Below are 13,485 nucleotides of genomic sequence, written 5' to 3' on the forward strand. Positions count from 1 at the left end.
GCGGTTAGAAACGTTTAAGCATGGAAAGGTTTGGTGATAGAGCTTGGGTTAGGGGCGGGTTAAGCTCATGGCTTTGAAGAGGCCCAGTTACAGTTAGCGTCGGAGTACTGTTAATGGTTTACGGTTGACAGTTTAGGGTTAGGTAAGGCTTAGAATCCTTCCCCATTGTGGCGTGTTTAGCCCATCCTTTTCACAAACACCAAAAAAGCCTGATTTCCTTCAATTTCTTTTTGTCTTAAGCAGCATCGCCAGTGCCAACATTTTGCACCTAAGATTATAAAAAGTACCTAACAAAATTGTTTTTGTATTAAAACTGCGGCGGGAAGAAAACGCACAAAATCTCGGACAGTTCACCATACGGCCTTGCGACGAACGAGCAAAAGGCTCACTAACGGCAGCGCACGGACGACCGGACTCCCCAGCACCGCCACAAAGAAGGAGCGCAGCACGGCATCGGAGCGGCAAAAGTCAATCCAAACACGGCAGACTAGACACTTTGCCAAAAATGAAGTCTGCAACCTGATCTTTCCACACGCATAGAGCTTCCCAACTCGTGTCGGAAAGCTTTTAAACAAATAGCAAAAAAGCTATGATCACTGAACGTACAGAGGGCGCATTAGTCCTTTCCATGCTGAAAACCGGCCCCTTAAGCGTGTGGTGAGTACTTTTTCCAGATGTTTCACTATTGATATTTGAGGAAATGAATAATACAACTGCACATGTGAGGAACAGAGATCTCAATGTTAAACATTTAAGGACAGTTGTTTTTTTTTTTTGGTTTGTTTATTATCATAAAGAACAATTGGGAATATGCTTGAAAGCATATGTACAGGCTTATTTGCATACAGTCTGGAGGGCGTGGTCTAACTCTGCCTCATTAAAGCATTTCTACAACCCCAAACAGTACATAGCATGACACAGGCAGGATATTTTGCGCTTCTGGATGCGACGCAGCCCTTAGCCAGGACGAAGCTTGCGACTAAAGCAAGCAATCTTTTTGATCTATCGTTAACAACAGCAAAGAAGCCCAGCAAACGCCAGGCATCAAAAAATTGATTAAGACTCATGGTCGTTCCTCCCCACAGAAATCTTTAGTAAAAGGCGAAAGATTTATTCGGTCTGAAGAGAAACCAGAGTATACCCAAGCATGCCGCAGGGCAACGGCCCGGCCACAGGCAGTGCTCCTCGAGGTTAAGGTGTGTTTAATTAATCCCACCCAGCTCTTGCCTGATCATTGGAACCTTTAACACATGCAAAACACAATTGCAAAGGGATTGGAACTATTTAATATTGGGCTGTTTTAAAGTCTTATTAAACTAACAATAAGGCGGGGCGTTTCTCGGTGCATCATGGGTATTCAAATGAGGCGGCAGCTCAAACAAACCTTCCAGCAGTCTTAGTGACTGGGGCGCGAGGTTGCTTCTTTGAAACAATGTTGTTTGCGTTAAGAAAAGAAAAGCTGAAGATTGTAACTCCCCCACCGCTTACCTACGGGGGTCCGCAACTTCCCCTTCTGCTGCAGCCACCAGAAGTTCCTGGCACACATTCTTTGGGCTGTGTTACAAGGTTAGGGGTAAGGCTTCGGGATGGAATCTGATTACTACTCTTTTTTCCAATCGTGGCGTGCTGAACCCATCGGCTTCACAAATACCAAGTTGCCTGATGCTGTTTCCTTTGAAAGCAAATATATCTTTTCCACAAATCCAATCTTTCTAATTAAACCACCTTTCCAAAGTTAGCGGTTAGAAACGTTTAAGCATGGAAAGGTTTGGTGATAGAGCTTGGGTTAGGGGCGGGTTAAGCTCATGGCTTTGAAGAGGCCCAGTTACAGTTAGCGTCGGAGTACTGTTAATGGTTTACGGTTGACAGTTTAGGGTTAGGTAAGGCTTAGAATCCTTCCCCATTGTGGCGTGTTTAGCCCATCCTTTTCACAAACACCAAAAAAGCCTGATTTCCTTCAATTTCTTTTTGTCTTAAGCAGCATCGCCAGTGCCAACATTTTGCACCTAAGATTATAAAAAGTACCTAACAAAATTGTTTTTGTATTAAAACTGCGGCGGGAAGAAAACGCACAAAATCTCGGACAGTTCACCATACGGCCTTGCGACGAACGAGCAAAAGGCTCACTAACGGCAGCGCACGGACGACCGGACTCCCCAGCACCGCCACAAAGAAGGAGCGCAGCACGGCATCGGAGCGGCAAAAGTCAATCCAAACACGGCAGACTAGACACTTTGCCAAAAATGAAGTCTGCAACCTGATCTTTCCACACGCATAGAGCTTCCCAACTCGTGTCGGAAAGCTTTTAAACAAATAGCAAAAAAGCTATGATCACTGAACGTACAGAGGGCGCATTAGTCCTTTCCATGCTGAAAACCGGCCCCTTAAGCGTGTGGTGAGTACTTTTTCCAGATGTTTCACTATTGATATTTGAGGAAATGAATAATACAACTGCACATGTGAGGAACAGAGATCTCAATGTTAAACATTTAAGGACAGTTGTTTTTTTTTTTGGTTTGTTTATTATCATAAAGAACAATTGGGAATATGCTTGAAAGCATATGTACAGGCTTATTTGCATACAGTCTGGAGGGCGTGGTCTAACTCTGCCTCGTTAAAGCATTTCTACAACCCCAAACAGTACATAGCATGACGCAGGCAGGATATTTTGCGCTTCTGGATGCGAAGCAGCCCTTAGCCAGGACGAAGCTTGCAACTAAAGCAAGCAATCTTTTTGATCTATCGTTAACAACAGCAAAGAAGCCCAGCAAACGCCAGGCATCAAAAAATTGATTAAGACTCATGGTCGTTCCTCTCCACGGAAATCTTTAGTAAAAGGCGAAAGATTTATTCGGTCTGAAGAGAAACCAGAGTATACCCAAGCATGCCGCAGGGCAACGGCCCGGCCACAGGCAGTGCTCCTCGAGGTTAAGGTGTGTTTAATTAATCCCACCCAGCTCTTGCCTGATCATTGGAACCTTTAACACATTCAAAACACAATTGCAAAGGGATTGGAACTATTTAATATTGGGCTGTTTTAAAGTCTTATTAAACTAACAATAAGGCGGGGCGTTTCTCGGTGCATCATGGGTATTCAAATGAGGCGGCAGCTCAAACAAACCTTCCAGCAGTCTTAGTGACTGGGGCGCGAGGTTGCTTCTTTGAAACAATGTTGTTTGCGTTAAGAAAAGAAAAGCTGAAGATTGTAACTCCCCCACCGCTTACCTACGGGGGTCCGCAACTTCCCCTTCTGCTGCAGCCACCAGAAGTTCCTGGCACACATTCTTTGGGCTGTGTTACAAGGTTAGGGGTAAGGCTTCGGGATGGAATCCGATTACTACTCTTTTTTCCAATCGTGGCGTGCTGAACCCATCGGCTTCACAAATACCAAGTTGCCTGATGCTGTTTCCTTTGAAAGCAAATATATCTTTTCCACAAATCCAATCTTTCTAATTAAACCACCTTTCCAAAGTTAGCGGTTAGAAACGTTTAAGCATGGAAAGGTTTGGTGATAGAGCTTGGGTTAGGGGCGGGTTAAGCTCATGGCTTTGAAGAGGCCCAGTTACAGTTAGCGTCGGAGTACTGTTAATGGTTTACGGTTGACAGTTTAGGGTTAGGTAAGGCTTAGAATCCTTCCCCATTGTGGCGTGTTTAGCCCATCCTTTTCACAAACACCAAAAAAGCCTGATTTCCTTCAATTTCTTTTTGTCTTAAGCAGCATCGCCAGTGCCAACATTTTGCACCTAAGATTATAAAAAGTACCTAACAAAATTGTTTTTGTATTAAAACTGCGGCGGGAAGAAAACGCACAAAATCTCGGACAGTTCACCATACGGCCTTGCGACGAACGAGCAAAAGGCTCACTAACGGCAGCGCACGGACGACCGGACTCCCCAGCACCGCCACAAAGAAGGAGCGCAGCACGGCATCGGAGCGGCAAAAGTCAATCCAAACACGGCAGACTAGACACTTTGCCAAAAATGAAGTCTGCAACCTGATCTTTCCACACGCATAGAGCTTCCCAACTCGTGTCGGAAAGCTTTTAAACAAATAGCAAAAAAGCTATGATCACTGAACGTACAGAGGGCGCATTAGTCCTTTCCATGCTGAAAACCGGCCCCTTAAGCGTGTGGTGAGTACTTTTTCCAGATGTTTCACTATTGATATTTGAGGAAATGAATAATACAACTGCACATGTAAGGAACAGAGATCTCAATGTTAAACATTTAAGGACCGGTGTTTTTTTTTTTTGGTTTGTTTATTATCATAAAGAACAATTGGGAATATGCTTGAAAGCATATGTACAGGCTTATTTGCATACAGTCTGGAGGGCGTGGTCTAACTCTGCCTCGTTAAAGCATTTCTACAACCCCAAACAGTACATAGCATGACGCAGGCAGGATATTTTGCGCTTCTGGATGCGAAGCAGCCCTTAGCCAGGACGAAGCTTGCAACTAAAGCAAGCAATCTTTTTGATCTATCGTTAACAACAGCAAAGAAGCCCAGCAAACGCCAGGCATCAAAAAATTGATTAAGACTCATGGTTGTTCCTCCCCACGGAAATCTTTAGTAAAAGGCGAAAGATTTATTCGGTCTGAAGAGAAACCAGAGTATACCCAAGCATGCCGCAGGGCAACGGCCCGGCCACAGGCAGTGCTCCTCGAGGTTAAGGTGTGTTTAATTAATCCCACCCAGCTCTTGCCTGATCATTGGAACCTTTAACACATGCAAAACACAATTGCAAAGGGATTGGAACTATTTAATATTGGGCTGTTTTAAAGTCTTATTAAACTAACAATAAGGCGGGGCGTTTCTCGGTGCATCATGGGTATTCAAATGAGGCGGCAGCTCAAACAAACCTTCCAGCAGTCTTAGTGACTGGGGCGCGAGGTTGCTTCTTTGAAACAATGTTGTTTGCGTTAAGAAAAGAAAAGCTGAAGATTGTAACTCCCCCACCGCTTACCTACGGGGGTCCGCAACTTCCCCTTCTGCTGCAGCCACCAGAAGTTCCTGGCACACATTCTTTGGGCTGTGTTACAAGGTTAGGGGTAAGGCTTCGGGATGGAATCTGATTACTACTCTTTTTTCCAATCGTGGCGTGCTGAACCCATCGGCTTCACAAATACCAAGTTGCCTGATGCTGTTTCCTTTGAAAGCAAATATATCTTTTCCACAAATCCAATCTTTCTAATTAAACCACCTTTCCAAAGTTAGCGGTTAGAAACGTTTAAGCATGGAAAGGTTTGGTGATAGAGCTTGGGTTAGGGGCGGGTTAAGCTCATGGCTTTGAAGAGGCCCAGTTACAGTTAGCGTCGGAGTACTGTTAATGGTTTACGGTTGACAGTTTAGGGTTAGGTAAGGCTTAGAATCCTTCCCCATTGTGGCGTGTTTAGCCCATCCTTTTCACAAACACCAAAAAAGCCTGATTTCCTTCAATTTCTTTTTGTCTTAAGCAGCATCGCCAGTGCCAACATTTTGCACCTAAGATTATAAAAAGTACCTAACAAAATTGTTTTTGTATTAAAACTGCGGCGGGAAGAAAACGCACAAAATCTCGGACAGTTCACCATACGGCCTTGCGACGAACGAGCAAAAGGCTCACTAACGGCAGCGCACGGACGACCGGACTCCCCAGCACCGCCACAAAGAAGGAGCGCAGCACGGCATCGGAGCGGCAAAAGTCAATCCAAACACGGCAGACTAGACACTTTGCCAAAAATGAAGTCTGCAACCTGATCTTTCCACACGCATAGAGCTTCCCAACTCGAGTCGGAAAGCTTTTAAACAAATAGCAAAAAAGCTATGATCACTGAACGTACAGAGGGCGCATTAGTCCTTTCCATGCTGAAAACCGGCCCCTTAAGCGTGTGGTGAGTACTTTTTCCAGATGTTTCACTATTGATATTTGAGGAAATGAATAATACAACTGCACATGTGAGGAACAGAGATCTCAATGTTAAACATTTAAGGACAGTTGTTTTTTTTTTTTGGTTTGTTTATTATCATAAAGAACAATTGGGAATATGCTTGAAAGCATATGTACAGGCTTATTTGCATACAGTCTGGAGGGCGTGGTCTAACTCTGCCTCGTTAAAGCATTTCTACAACCCCAAACAGTACATAGCATGACGCAGGCAGGATATTTTGCGCTTCTGGATGCGACGCAGCCCTTAGCCAAGACGAAGCTTGCAACTAAAACAAGCAATCTTTTTGATCTATCGTTAACAACAGCAAAGAAGCCCAGCAAACGCCAGGCATCAAAAAATTGATTAAGACTCATGGTCGTTCCTCCCCACGGAAATCTTTAGTAAAAGGCGAAAGTTTTATTCAGTCTGAAGAGAAACCAGAGTATACCCAAGCATGCCGCAGGGCAACGGCCCGGCCACAGGCAGTGCTCCTCGAGGTTAAGGTGTGTTTAATTAATCCCACCCAGCTCTTGCCTGATCATTGGAACCTTTAACACATGCAAAACACAATTGCAAAGGGATTGGAACTATTTAATATTGGGCTGTTTTAAAGTCTTATTAAACTAACAATAAGGCGGGGCGTTTCTCGGTGCATCATGGGTATTCAAATGAGGCGGCAGCTCAAACAAACCTTCCAGCAGTCTTAGTGACTGGGGCGCGAGGTTGCTTCTTTGAAACAATGTTGTTTGCGTTAAGAAAAGAAAAGCTGAAGATTGTAACTCCCCCACCGCTTACCTACGGGGGTCCGCAACTTCCCCTTCTGCTGCAGCCACCAGAAGTTCCTGGCACACATTCTTTGGGCTGTGTTACAAGGTTAGGGGTAAGGCTTCGGGATGGAATCTGATTACTACTCTTTTTTCCAATCGTGGCGTGCTGAACCCATCGGCTTCACAAATACCAAGTTGCCTGATGCTGTTTCCTTTGAAAGCAAATATATCTTTTCCACAAATCCAATCTTTCTAATTAAACCACCTTTCCAAAGTTAGCGGTTAGAAACGTTTAAGCATGGAAAGGTTTGGTGATAGAGCTTGGGTTAGGGGCGGGTTAAGCTCATGGCTTTGAAGAGGCCCAGTTACAGTTAGCGTCGGAGTACTGTTAATGGTTTACGGTTGACAGTTTAGGGTTAGGTAAGGCTTAGAATCCTTCCCCATTGTGGCGTGTTTAGCCCATCCTTTTCACAAACACCAAAAAAGCCTGATTTCCTTCAATTTCTTTTTGTCTTAAGCAGCATCGCCAGTGCCAACATTTTGCACCTAAGATTATAAAAAGTACCTAACAAAATTGTTTTTGTATTAAAACTGCGGCGGGAAGAAAACGCACAAAATCTCGGACAGTTCACCATACGGCCTTGCGACGAACGAGCAAAAGGCTCACTAACGGCAGCGCACGGACGACCGGACTCTCCAGCACCGCCACAAAGAAGGAGCGCAGCACGGCATCGGAGCGGCAAAAGTCAATCCAAACACGGCAGACTAGACACTTTGCCAAAAATGAAGTCTGCAACCTGATCTTTCCACACGCATAGAGCTTCCCAACTCGTGTCGGAAAGCTTTTAAACAAATAGCAAAAAAGCTATGATCACTGAACGTACAGAGGGCGCATTAGTCCTTTCCATGCTGAAAACCGGCCCCTTAAGCGTGTGGTGAGTACTTTTTCCAGATGTTTCACTATTGATATTTGAGGAAATGAATAATACAACTGCACATGTGAGGAACAGAGATCTCAATGTTAAACATTTAAGGACAGTTGTTTTTTTTTTTTTGGTTTGTTTATTATCATAAAGAACAATTGGGAATATGCTTGAAAGCATATGTACAGGCTTATTTGCATACAGTCTGGAGGGCGTGGTCTAACTCTGCCTCATTAAAGCATTTCTACAACCCCAAACAGTACATAGCATGACACAGGCAGGATATTTTGCGCTTCTGGATGCGACGCAGCCCTTAGCCAGGACGAAGCTTGTGACTAAAGCAAGCAATCTTTTTGATCTATCGTTAACAACAGCAAAGAAGCCCAGCAAACGCCAGGCATCAAAAAATTGATTAAGACTCATGGTCGTTCCTCCCCACGGAAATCTTTAGTAAAAGGCGAAAGATTTATTCGGTCTGAAGAGAAACCAGAGTATACCCAAGCATGCCGCAGGGCAACGGCCCGGCCACAGGCAGTGCTCCTCGAGGTTAAGGTGTGTTTAATTAATCCCACCCAGCTCTTGCCTGATGATTGGAACCTTTAACACATGCAAAACACAATTGCAAAGGGATTGGAACTATTTAATATTGGGCTGTTTTAAAGTCTTATTAAACTAACAATAAGGCGGGGCGTTTCTCGGTGCATCATGGGTATTCAAATGAGGCGGCAGCTCAAACAAACCTTCCAGCAGTCTTAGTGACTGGGGCGCGAGGTTGCTTCTTTGAAACAATGTTGTTTGCGTTAAGAAAAGAAAAGCTGAAGATTGTAACTCCCCCACCGCTTACCTACGGGGGTCCGCAACTTCCCCTTCTGCTGCAGCCACCAGAAGTTCCTGGCACACATTCTTTGGGCTGTGTTACAAGGTTAGGGGTAAGGCTTCGGGATGGAATCTGATTACTACTCTTTTTTCCAATCGTGGCGTGCTGAACCCATCGGCTTCACAAATACCAAGTTGCCTGATGCTGTTTCCTTTGAAAGCAAATATATCTTTTCCACAAATCCAATCTTTCTAATTAAACCACCTTTCCAAAGTTAGCGGTTAGAAACGTTTAAGCATGGAAAGGTTTGGTGATAGAGCTTGGGTTAGGGGCGGGTTAAGCTCATGGCTTTGAAGAGGCCCAGTTAGAGTTAGCGTCGGAGTACTGTTAATGGTTTACGGTTGACAGTTTAGGGTTAGGTAAGGCTTAGAATCCTTCCCCATTGTGGCGTGTTTAGCCCATCCTTTTCACAAACACCAAAAAAGCCTGATTTCCTTCAATTTCTTTTTGTCTTAAGCAGCATCGCCAGTGCCAACATTTTGCACCTAAGATTATAAAAAGTACCTAACAAAATTGTTTTTGTATTAAAACTGCGGCGGGAAGAAAACGCACAAAATCTCGGACAGTTCACCATACGGCCTTGCGACGAACGAGCAAAAGGCTCACTAACGGCAGCGCACGGACGACCGGACTCCCCAGCACCGCCACAAAGAAGGAGCGCAGCACGGCATCGGAGCGGCAAAAGTCAATCCAAACACGGCAGACTAGACACTTTGCCAAAAATGAAGTCTGCAACCTGATCTTTCCACACGCATAGAGCTTCCCAACTCGTGTCGGAAAGCTTTTAAACAAATAGCAAAAAAGCTATGATCACTGAACGTACAGAGGGCGCATTAGTCCTTTCCATGCTGAAAACCGGCCCCTTAAGCGTGTGGTGAGTACTTTTTCCAGATGTTTCACTATTGATATTTGAGGAAATGAATAATACAACTGCACATGTGAGGAACAGAGATCTCAATGTTAAACATTTAAGGACAGTTGTTTTTTTTTTTTGGTTTGTTTATTATCATAAAGAACAATTGGGAATATGCTTGAAAGCATATGTACAGGCTTATTTGCATACAGTCTGGAGGGCGTGGTCTAACTCTGCCTCGTTAAAGCATTTCTACAACCCCAAACAGTACATAGCATGACGCAGGCAGGATATTTTGCGCTTCTGGATGCGAAGCAGCCCTTAGTCAGGACGAAGCTTGCAACTAAAGCAAGCAATCTTTTTGATCTATCGTTAACAACAGCAAAGAAGCCCAGCAAACGCCAGGCATCAAAAAATTGATTAAGACTCATGGTCGTTCCTCCCCACGGAAATCTTTAGTAAAAGGCGAAAGATTTATTCGGTCTGAAGAGAAACCAGAGTATACCCAAGCATGCCCCAGGGCAACGGCCCGGCCACAGGCAGTGCTCCTCGAGGTTAAGGTGTGTTTAATTAATCCCACCCAGCTCTTGCCTGATCATTGGAACCTTTAACACATGCAAAACACAATTGCAAAGGGATTGGAACTATTTAATATTGGGCTGTTTTAAAGTCTTATTAAACTAACAATAAGGCGGGGCGTTTCTCGGTGCATCATGGGTATTCAAATGAGGCGGCAGCTCAAACAAACCTTCCAGCAGTCTTAGTGACTGGGGCGCGAGGTTGCTTCTTTGAAACAATGTTGTTTGCGTTAAGAAAAGAAAAGCTGAAGATTGTAACTCCCCCACCGCTTACCTACGGGGGTCTGCAACTTCCCCTTCTGCTGCAGCCACCAGAAGTTCCTGGCACACATTCTTTGGGCTGTGTTACAAGGTTAGGGGTAAGGCTTCGGGATGGAATCCGATTACTACTCTTTTTTCCAATCGTGGTGTGCTGAACCCATCGGCTTCACAAATACCAAGTTGCCTGATGCTGTTTCCTTTGAAAGCAAATATATCTTTTCCACAAATCCAATCTTTCTAATTAAACCACCTTTCCAAAGTTAGCGGTTAGAAACGTTTAAGCATGGAAAGGTTTGGTGATAGAGCTTGGGTTAGGGGCGGGTTAAGCTCATGGCTTTGAAGAGGCCCAGTTACAGTTAGCGTCGGAGTACTGTTAATGGTTTACGGTTGACAGTTTAGGGTTAGGTAAGGCTTAGAATCCTTCCCCATTGTGGCGTGTTTAGCCCATCCTTTTCACAAACACCAAAAAAGCCTGATTTCCTTCAATTTCTTTTTGTCTTAAGCAGCATCGCCAGTGCCAACATTTTGCACCTAAGATTATAAAAAGTACCTAACAAAATTGTTTTTGTATTAAAACTGCGGCGGGAAGAAAACGCACAAAATCTCGGACAGTTCACCATACGGCCTTGCGACGAACGAGCAAAAGGCTCACTAACGGCAGCGCACGGACGACCGGACTCCCCAGCACCGCCACAAAGAAGGAGCGCAGCACGGCATCGGAGCGGCAAAAGTCAATCCAAACACGGCAGACTAGACACTTTGCCAAAAATGAAGTCTGCAACCTGATCTTTCCACACGCATAGAGCTTCCCAACTCGTGTCGGAAAGCTTTTAAACAAATAGCAAAAAAGCTATGATCACTGAACGTACAGAGGGCGCATTAGTCCTTTCCATGCTGAAAACCGGCCCCTTAAGCGTGTGGTGAGTACTTTTTCCAGATGTTTCACTATTGATATTTGAGGAAATGAATAATACAACTGCACATGTGAGGAACAGAGATCTCAATGTTAAACATTTAAGGACAGTTGTTTTTTTTTTTGGTTTGTTTATTATCATAAAGAACAATTGGGAATATGCTTGAAAGCATATGTACAGGCTTATTTGCATACAGTCTGGAGGGCGTGGTCTAACTCTGCCTCGTTAAAGCATTTCTACAACCCCAAACAGTACATAGCATGACACAGGCAGGATATTTTGCGCTTCTGGATGCGACGCAGCCCTTAGCCAGGACGAAGCTTGCAACTAAAGCAAGCAATCTTTTTGATCTATCGTTAACAACAGCAAAGAAGCCCAGCAAACGCCAGGCATCAAAAAATTGATTAAGACTCATGGTCGTTCCTCCCCACGGAAATCTTTAGTAAAAGGCGAAAGATTTATTCGGTCTGAAGAGAAACCAGAGTATACCCAAGCATGCCGCAGGGCAACGGCCCGGCCACAGGCAGTGCTCCTCGAGGTTAAGGTGTGTTTAATTAATCCCACCCAGCTCTTGCCTGATCATTGGAACCTTTAACACATGCAAAACACAATTGCAAAGGGATTGGAACTATTTAATATTGGGCTGTTTTAAAGTCTTATTAAACTAACAATAAGGCGGGGCGTTTCTCGGTGCATCATGGGTATTCAAATGAGGCGGCAGCTCAAACAAACCTTCCAGCAGTCTTAGTGACTGGGGCGCGAGGTTGCTTCTTTGAAACAATGTTGTTTGCGTTAAGAAAAGAAAAGCTGAAGATTGTAACTCCCCCACCGCTTACCTACGGGGGTCCGCAACTTCCCCTTCTGCTGCAGCCACCAGAAGTTCCTGGCACACATTCTTTGGGCTGTGTTACAAGGTTAGGGGTAAGGCTTCGGGATGGAATCTGATTACTACTCTTTTTTCCAATCGTGGCGTGCTGAACCCATCGGCTTCACAAATACCAAGTTGCCTGATGCTGTTTCCTTTGAAAGCAAATATATCTTTTCCACAAATCCAATCTTTCTAATTAAACCACCTTTCCAAAGTTAGCGGTTAGAAACGTTTAAGCATGGAAAGGTTTGGTGATAGAGCTTGGGTTAGGGGCGGGTTAAGCTCATGGCTTTGAAGAGGCCCAGTTACAGTTAGCGTCGGAGTACTGTTAATGGTTTACGGTTGACAGTTTAGGGTTAGGTAAGGCTTAGAATCCTTCCCCATTGTGGCGTGTTTAGCCCATCCTTTTCACAAACACCAAAAAAGCCTGATTTCCTTCAATTTCTTTTTGTCTTAAGCAGCATCGCCAGTGCCAACATTTTGCACCTAAGATTATAAAAAGTACCTAACAAAATTGTTTTTGTATTAAAACTGCGGCGGGAAGAAAACGCACAAAATCTCGGACAGTTCACCATACGGCCTTGCGACGAACGAGCAAAAGGCTCACTAACGGCAGCGCACGGACGACCGGACTCCCCAGCACCGCCACAAAGAAGGAGCGCAGCACGGCATCGGAGCGGCAAAAGTCAATCCAAACACGGCAGACTAGACACTTTGCCAAAAATGAAGTCTGCAACCTGATCTTTCCACACGCATAGAGCTTCCCAACTCGTGTCGGAAAGCTTTTAAACAAATAGCAAAAAAGCTATGATCACTGAACGTACAGAGGGCGCATTAGTCCTTTCCATGCTGAAAACCGGCCCCTTAAGCGTGTGGTGAGTACTTTTTCCAGATGTTTCACTATTGATATTTGAGGAAATGAATAATACAACTGCACATGTGAGGAACAGAGATCTCAATGTTAAACATTTAAGGACAGTTGTTTTTTTTTTTGGTTTGTTTATTATCATAAAGAACAATTGGGAATATGCTTGAAAGCATATGTACAGGCTTATTTGCATACAGTCTGGAGGGCGTGGTCTAACTCTGCCTCGTTAAAGCATTTCTACAACCCCAAACAGTACATAGCATGACGCAGGCAGGATATTTTGCGCTTCTGGATGCGAAGCAGCCCTTAGCCAGGACGAAGCTTGCAACTAAAGCAAGCAATCTTTTTGATCTATCGTTAACAACAGCAAAGAAGCCCAGCAAACGCCAGGCATCAAAAAATTGATTAAGACTCATGGTCGTTCCTCCCCACGGAAATCTTTAGTAAAAGGCGAAAGATTTATTCGGTCTGAAGAGAAACCAGAGTATACCCAAGCATGCCGCAGGGCAACGGCCCGGCCACAGGCAGTGCTCCTCGAGGTTAAGGTGTGTTTAATTAATCCCACCCAGCTCTTGCCTGATCATTGGAACCTTTAACACATTCAAAACACAATTGCAAAGGGATTGGAACTATTTAATATTGGGCTGTTTTAAAGTCTTATTAAACTAAC

The 13,485-nt window shown here is 44.4% G+C and overlaps 8 non-coding genes across 8 annotated transcripts; all 8 read right to left on the bottom strand.

Moving 5' to 3' along the window:
• Positions 1–1,024: 1,024 nt before the first annotated feature.
• Positions 1,025–1,139, bottom strand: LOC128488171 (U5 spliceosomal RNA). Its single transcript, XR_008353606.1, has one exon. It is a non-coding gene; the product is annotated as a U5 spliceosomal RNA (small nuclear RNA).
• A 1,622-nt stretch (positions 1,140–2,761) lies between these two features.
• On the bottom strand, positions 2,762–2,876 carry LOC128487858 (U5 spliceosomal RNA). Its single transcript, XR_008353307.1, has one exon. It is a non-coding gene; the product is annotated as a U5 spliceosomal RNA (small nuclear RNA).
• Positions 2,877–4,499: 1,623 nt separating this feature from the next.
• On the bottom strand, positions 4,500–4,614 carry LOC128487860 (U5 spliceosomal RNA). Its single transcript, XR_008353309.1, has one exon. It is a non-coding gene; the product is annotated as a U5 spliceosomal RNA (small nuclear RNA).
• Positions 4,615–6,237: 1,623 nt separating this feature from the next.
• On the bottom strand, positions 6,238–6,352 carry LOC128488247 (U5 spliceosomal RNA). The gene has a single exon (XR_008353677.1). It is a non-coding gene; the product is annotated as a U5 spliceosomal RNA (small nuclear RNA).
• Positions 6,353–7,976: 1,624 nt separating this feature from the next.
• LOC128487914 (U5 spliceosomal RNA) lies at positions 7,977–8,091 on the bottom strand. Its single transcript, XR_008353360.1, has one exon. It is a non-coding gene; the product is annotated as a U5 spliceosomal RNA (small nuclear RNA).
• Positions 8,092–9,714: 1,623 nt separating this feature from the next.
• LOC128487915 (U5 spliceosomal RNA) lies at positions 9,715–9,829 on the bottom strand. Its single transcript, XR_008353361.1, has one exon. It is a non-coding gene; the product is annotated as a U5 spliceosomal RNA (small nuclear RNA).
• A 1,622-nt stretch (positions 9,830–11,451) lies between these two features.
• Positions 11,452–11,566, bottom strand: LOC128487916 (U5 spliceosomal RNA). The gene has a single exon (XR_008353362.1). It is a non-coding gene; the product is annotated as a U5 spliceosomal RNA (small nuclear RNA).
• A 1,622-nt stretch (positions 11,567–13,188) lies between these two features.
• On the bottom strand, positions 13,189–13,303 carry LOC128487917 (U5 spliceosomal RNA). The gene has a single exon (XR_008353363.1). It is a non-coding gene; the product is annotated as a U5 spliceosomal RNA (small nuclear RNA).
• Positions 13,304–13,485: the final 182 nt, after the last annotated feature.

Source organism: Spea bombifrons, chromosome 3 (assembly GCF_027358695.1).
Source record: "Spea bombifrons isolate aSpeBom1 chromosome 3, aSpeBom1.2.pri, whole genome shotgun sequence".
Taxonomy (NCBI): domain Eukaryota; kingdom Metazoa; phylum Chordata; class Amphibia; order Anura; family Pelobatidae; genus Spea; species Spea bombifrons.